Source organism: Triticum aestivum, chromosome 1B, assembly GCF_018294505.1.
Source record: "Triticum aestivum cultivar Chinese Spring chromosome 1B, IWGSC CS RefSeq v2.1, whole genome shotgun sequence".
Lineage (NCBI taxonomy): Eukaryota > Viridiplantae > Streptophyta > Magnoliopsida > Poales > Poaceae > Triticum > Triticum aestivum.
In genome coordinates this window covers 489082976-489089929 of record NC_057795.1, presented here as the reverse complement: position 1 = coordinate 489089929, position 6954 = coordinate 489082976, and the positions used below count along the sequence as shown (strand labels likewise).

At 50.2% G+C, this 6954-nt stretch overlaps 1 long non-coding RNA gene across 1 annotated transcript; it reads right to left on the bottom strand.

The window, feature by feature from the left end:
• Positions 1-5277: 5277 nt before the first annotated feature.
• LOC123093096 (uncharacterized) lies at positions 5278-6316 on the bottom strand. The gene is made up of 3 exons (XR_006445042.1): positions 6050-6316; positions 5851-5949; positions 5278-5743 (listed from the first exon to the last, which is right to left on the bottom strand). It is a non-coding gene; the product is annotated as an uncharacterized lncRNA (long non-coding RNA).
• Positions 6317-6954: the final 638 nt, after the last annotated feature.

The window sequence follows — 6954 nt, the reverse complement described above, 5'->3', positions numbered from 1 at the left end:
ACACGTAGTAAACTGGTTTTTGAAGGGGGAATTTGTGTCCGTCCGTTTCTCGTTCGACGACGAGCACTGCGCTTACGACTTGATGAGTTGCCGCAATGTACAATAGCATTGGTTCGTCGATGTTAGGCGCGGCCAGGACCGGGTTTGTTGCCAATATGGCTTTTATTTCTTTGATTCTGGTCGTGGCGGCATCCGTCCACTCGAAGTGTTCGGTGCGCCAGAGGAGGCGATAAAGGGGTAATGCCTTTTCTCCCAAACAGGAGATAAAGCGGCTTAGAGCCGCCATGCATCCAGTCAATTTTTGTATTTGTTTGAGGTCTTTTGGAATATCCAATGTGACAGAGCTTGGATCTTGGCTGTGTTTGCTTCAATTCCTCTACCGGATACGATGAAGCCCAAGAGCTTTCCGGCTGGTACGCCGAAAATGCATTTTTCCGGGTTAAGCTTGATGTCATATGTCCGGAGGTTATCGAATGTGAGCCTCAAGTCGTCTACTAGAGTTTTGACATGCGTGGTTTTGACGACCATGTCATCTACGTATGCTTCCACTGTTTTGTCGATCTGGTTTGCCAGACATGTCTGAATCATGCGCTGATATGTTGCACCGGCATTTTTGAGCCCGAAGGGCATTGTGTTGAAGAAGAATGGGCCATATGGGGTGATGAATGTCGTTGCGGCTTGGTCTGGCTCTGCCATCTTAATTTGATGGTAGCCGGAGTATGCGTCGAGGAAACACAATGAATCGTGTCCTGCGGTGGCATCGATAATTTGATCGATGCGTGGGAGGGGGATGGGATCCTTTGGGCAGGCCTTGTTGAGGTCCTTGAAATCGACGCATAGGCGCCAGGATCTGTCCTTCTTTGGTACCATCACCAGGTTTGCTAGCCAGTTCGGATGCTTTATATCTCTGATGAATCCGGCCTCCAATAGTTTGGCTAGCTCCTCTCCCATGGCTTGTCTCTTAGGTTCGGAGAAACGCCGAAGAGCCTGCTTGACAGGCTTGAATCCTTTTAGGATGTTTAGGCTGTGTTCGGCCAGCCTGCGTGGGATTCCTGGCATGTCTGAAGGGTGCCACGCAAAAATGTCCCAATTTTCGCGTAGGAATTCTCGTAGTGCAGCGTCAACATCAGGGTTTAATTGCGCCCCGATGGAGGCCGTTTTTGTAGGGTCCGTTGGATGGACTTGGAATTTGACTATTTCGTCCGCCAGTTTAAAAGAGGTGGACTCGGATCTTTTATCGAGTATCACATCATCCCTGTTCACCGTGGAGCGCAGCGCAGTCAGTTCCTCGGCCGCTAGGGCTTCAGATAGTGCCTCGAGGGCTAGTGCGGCTGTCTTATTTTCGGCGCGGAGTGCTATGTCCGGGTCACTAGCAAGAGTGATGATTCCGTTGGGCCCGGGCATTTTGAGCTTCATGTACCCGTAATGGGGTATAGCTTGAAAAATTGTGAATGCCTCTCGCCCTAATAGAGCATGGTATCCGCTGCTGAATGGGGCCACTTGAAACGTGACCTCCTCGGACCTGTAATTATCCTGCGTGCCAAACACCACATCCAGTGTGATTTTTCCTGTACAACACGCTTCCCGACCGGGGATTATTCCTCTAAAGGTTGTGTTGCTTTGCTCAATGCGGCTCCAGTCTATTTCCATTTTTTGAAGGGTTTCCTCATAAATGAGGTTCAATCCGGTTCCATACCCTGTAGAGGGTTTTTGCTTTTTGGTGTTTAACCCAGGTGCCTGGCGATAATGCACCTTTTTATTTCGGACTAGGGTTGTATTCAGGGCCGGATTGTCCCAAAATTTTATTTCGGTTTTCCATGCGCTTTCCGTCGCACAGTACTTTCGTACTACGGATGCCAAGTCGGCGAAGCGTGTAATTTCACGGTGACTTATGGCGTTGAGGATTCCCTTGTTCGTGCAATTATTGCAGAAGAATGAAATTGCATCCTCCTCGCGGCAGTCCTCTATCATGTTCATAACTAGGAGGAATCTGGCCCAGTAATAGTGTACTATTTCTGTGGGCTCTTGCCGAATTTGGGATAGATCCCTTATATTTGGGTGGGTGGGTGGAATTAAATCCGGAACCTCGCCCAATCTGAGACTCAGGGGCCAAGGAGTTTCCGAACTCGGAAGCTTGGGTTCTTGGATGTCGTCCAATGAATCTAGCCCGCTGCCTGACTTTAGGTTCAGGGCTTGAGTGACGTCCTCCCCTCCGCGGATATCCGGCTCGGAGGGATCGGGAATCCGGACATAACTAGTCCTTAGGATAGATGAAGGTTGGCCGCATTGTTCCTCCACCACTGCAACATGGTCGGTGACCTGGGGAGAGTTAATATCTCTCAGATCGGGTTTAAGCCCAATCTGATCGTAGTCTGTAGCGACTCCCTGGGCGGTGATGTGATCCAAGAGCTTGCTTAAGGAAGAGAGCTCCATCGGATCTAGCTGCTCGGCGAGTTCCGAGTTGACGTGGAGATTGCTTTCGATGACCCGAGAAGTCATCGTCGGCGCGGCGGCCGAATAGGCGGTCATAAGAAAACCGCCTAGCCGGAGAGTTTGGCCAATAGCCAAAGCTCCTTTAGCAACAGTGCCGTCTTTAAAGACGAGATGAGGCATCCTTCCTGATGGTGACGGCACATCGGAACTCTCAATGAAAGCACCAATGTCGGTGTCAAAACCGGCGGATCTCGGGTAGTGGGTCCCGAACTATGCGTCTAGGTGGATGGTAACAGGAGACAAGGGACACGATGTTTTTACCCAGGTTCGGGCCCTCTCGATGGAGGTAAAACCCTACTCCTGCTTGATTAATATTGATGATATGGGTAGTACAAGAGTAGATCTACCACGAGATCAGAGAGGCTAAACCCTAGAAGCTAGCCTATGGTATGATTGTTGTTCGTCCTACGGACTAAAACCCTCCGGTTTATATAGACACCGGAGAGGGCTAGGGTTACACAAAGTCGGTTACAATGGGAGGAGATCTACATATCCATATCGCCAAGCTTGCCTTCCACGCCAAGGAAAGTCCCATCCGGACACGGGATGAAGTCTTCAATCTTGTATCTTCATAGTCCAGGAGTCCGGCCAAAGGTTATAGTCCGGCTATCCGGACACCCCTTAATCCGGGACTCCCTCACTCTCCCTCAAATAGAATTGCAACAATGATTACCAGTCTAGTTATCGATTGCCTAGGGACAAATAACTTCCTCGTAACAAAAAAAGCTCTCTACTAAAACTAATTTAGTTGTGACTTTATCTAAACAACCCCTAGCTTTTATTTACATGTTCTTTATTATCTTGCAAACCTATTCTATCACACCTACAAAATACTTCTAGTTTCATACTTGTTCTAGGTAAAGCGAACGTCAAGCGTGCATAGAGTTGTATCGGTGGTTGATAGAACTTGAGGGAATATTTGTTCTACCTTTAGCTCCTCGTTGGGTTCGACACTCTTACTTATCGAAAACTGTTGCGATCCCCTATACTTGTGGGTTATCACGTGCCCTCGTGATCCGTAGATCGATCTTGGTTGTCCTGCGGTGTTATCCATTTTATCGCGCAGGTCCTGAGTATTGCCCCGGGCCGTAGTAAACTGGTGCGGGGGTGCGGGCTGGTATTCGGGCTGATATGCCATTTCATCCTGGCCTCGAGGAGGCCGGTCAGCCGTGTGGCGCTCGAGTCCATATTCCTCGGCTGCCAGGACTTCTGTCCATCTATCTGTGAGCAGGTCTTGATCAGCTTGGAGCTGCTGCTTCTTCTTCTTCAGGCTTCTCACCATGGCAATAAGCCGGCGCTTGAAGTGCTCCTGCTCCACGGGGTCCTCGGGCACGCCGAACTCGTCGTCGCCGAGGCTAATATCGTCTTCGGAGGGGGCATGTAGTTGTCCTCCTCCGGATACCCGTCAGCCGCCTGTTCATCTGGGCTGTCATGCCCGTCTTCCTGTTCGGCCTGCTGAAAGGCGGGCTGTTTAGGGTTATATTCATCGTCGGCACCGTCCGAATTGTTTCCGTCTCCGGTGCCGGTATTATCTTGGCGTGGCTTGGAGCAGTGTGGGCGACGCCCATGCTTTTCTTTCTTCTTGGAGGGGTTATCCTCCATTGCCTCATCGCCATTGGTTTCTTTCAGAGTGTCCACCATGTATATATCATATGAAGAGGTGGCTGTCCACCGCCCTGTGAGCGGTGGCTCCTGTACGTCTCTGGCATCGTCGTCCATGCCGTCGATGTCTTCGAACTCGAAGTCCATCACGTCGGTTAAATCATCGATCATGGCAATCAAGTGGATGGTGGGTGGGCAGCGAATTCCTTCGTCGCCTGCTTCCCACTCAAGCCGGACATAGTTTGACCCAGAGTCTCCTGACAGAGAGGGAGACTTTAATGAATTCAGCATGTCGCCAAAGGGCGAGTGTTGAAAGATATCCGCAGCGGTGAACTCCATCACCGGAGCCCAACCTGGCTCGGCTAGCTCGAGGGTGTCCGGACCGGAATCAACGACCGGATACGAGTCCGGGGGTCCGGGGTTGCAGGACTCCACAGAGGTGAGACCTGTGTTCGGCTCCAACGCCGATGAGTATGCGGCCTGCGGGGCGGGGTCTAGCCCTTCGTCCTTGGGCAACGCAACCCGTTCCGGATTTAGATCCGGGGCTATTGCAGGGATGACGTTTCGAGCATTGTCCGACAACAGGTCTAGGCCGTGCCCGTCGTGACTGTCCGGCGCTCCCTTCACAGGGCCGAATCCGTCGAAGATCAAGTCTCCGCGAATATCCGTTGTGCAGTTCAAGTTTCAAAACCTGATCTGGTAGCCAGGGGCGTAGCTGTCGATCTGCTCCAGATGGCCTAGCGAATTGACCCACAGTGCGAAGCCGCCGAACACAAAGATCTGTCCGGGGAGAAAAGTCTCACCCTGGGCCGTGTTGTTGACGATTGAAGACGCCATCAAGCCTTGAAGCGACGGCACAGAGGAACTCTCAATGAAAGCACCAATGTCGGTGTCAAAACCGGCGGATCTCGGGTAGGGGGTCCTGATCTGTGCGTCTTAGGCTGATGGTAACAGGAAGCAAGGGACACAATGTTTACCCGTGTTTGGTCCCTCTCGATGGAGGTAAAACCCGACTTCCTGCTTGATTAATATTGAAGATATGAGTAGTACAAGAGTAGATCTACCACGAGATCGTAGAGGCTAAACGCTAAAAGCTAGCCTATGATGGTATGATTATAATTGTGATCGGCCTTCTAAGGACCATCCTCTATGGTTTATATAGACACCGGAGAGGGCTAGGGTTTACATGGAGTCGGTTACAAGGAAGGAAACATAATATCCGGATCGCCAAGCTTGTCGTCCACGCAAAGGAGAGTCCCATCCGGACACGGGCCGAAGTCTTGAGTCTTGTATCTTCACGCTTCGATAGTCCGGACGATGTATATAGTTCGGCTGTCCGAATACCCCCTAATCCAGGACTCCCTCACATACCACATCAAAAAACAACAAAAACTCACATGGCCGAACAGCTTCGGCTGAGAACAGTGATCTTCGAGGCCAACCAGCAGGAGAGCAACAGAGGCCAAACAAAACCGCCGCATCTTACAATGAAGAAAATGAATAGCAGAAGAGAGAGGAAGGCGAACAACTAAGCGGACTGGATTAAAAGAAAAAGAACAACATAAAGTACTAGGTGGCACACCGGCAGGACGAACAACATATGGAAAGCCATGACCCACGAAGGAAGGAGCACAACTAATAACAGAATCTGCAAGAAAGAAAGAGAAAGCTGACCACAATATCAGAAGCAGCAAGAACAAACAGGCTGCATCAACAAGGGTCAGTTGCGTATACCAAAAAAATAGACACACTTACCAACAGTAGAGTCAACAGGCCGCTTCCCTAACGAAATCTCCCGGCGACGGCTATGGAAATCTCCATGGAGAAACTATTCGGAGTCAGAACACTGTACACCTAAAAAATAGAGTAAGCAAGTAAGACGCTCGCATACTAAACAAAAGGAAGAAGCAGGATCCAGACAAAGGTACAAACGCACAAAAATAGACAAACACACCAGGCCGGCGAGAACAGAGCGGCTGGCGAGCCGCTGCGGAGCGGGAACGCCTCCCTGAATGAACTCCAGCGGACTGACGACACATAGCAACGGCTGGTGTCACTGACGATGAATCAGCAGGAGGAACAGGCTCGCCAGTACGACGAACACATGCATTAACGGAGGCCCGAATCCCAGGAGGACGACCCCGACGGCGCCGCACATAGCGAACAGAAGCAGAAGCAACCATGGCCAGGGCAAGAAAGAACAAGAGGAAGGAAATGGAAGGCAGTGGAATGGGGAACAAACGGGCAAAGGAGATGCTATTTATAGTAAGAGGAGAGAAGACGAAGACAAATCCAAAACAACCATCGACGCTGTTGTAGAATCGCCCAGAAATCCGTAAGAAAGCGGCAACCAATGTAAAGAAAAGACCAGAAGCTGTGGGCAGCAATCGACCTAACCGAAGGCGTGCGAATCGCTGACCAGATCCCCGTAGAAAGCCCATGCAACCAATCGGGAACTGGGAGACAGGTAGAGCATGCAGCCAATGAACAACTCGAGCCACAATTTTCTATACTATCCGACAGAAATCGCTGGACGCACCAAAACGCATACACAACCAGGTTCCCCACAAAAGCACGTGGCAGCCATTCATTGGTCGATTATTTACTGTCAAGAAAAAGCCGAAAAAACGTGGCAAGCTAAACCTCGTCAGGTTTAGAATATTTAGAATATTTTCATACTCTGCCACTGCAATTTATATTGAATTTTTTGAAAAAGAGAGCGGCCTCTCGGATTTCCATATATCAGAAACCACAATGTCTTGATACAAGCTACTGAAAAGGGAAACACAGGAAGCAAACAGTGATGCACGCCTAGGAGCTAAACAACTAGAGCCAATTCACCCAACAACAGCTCCACAC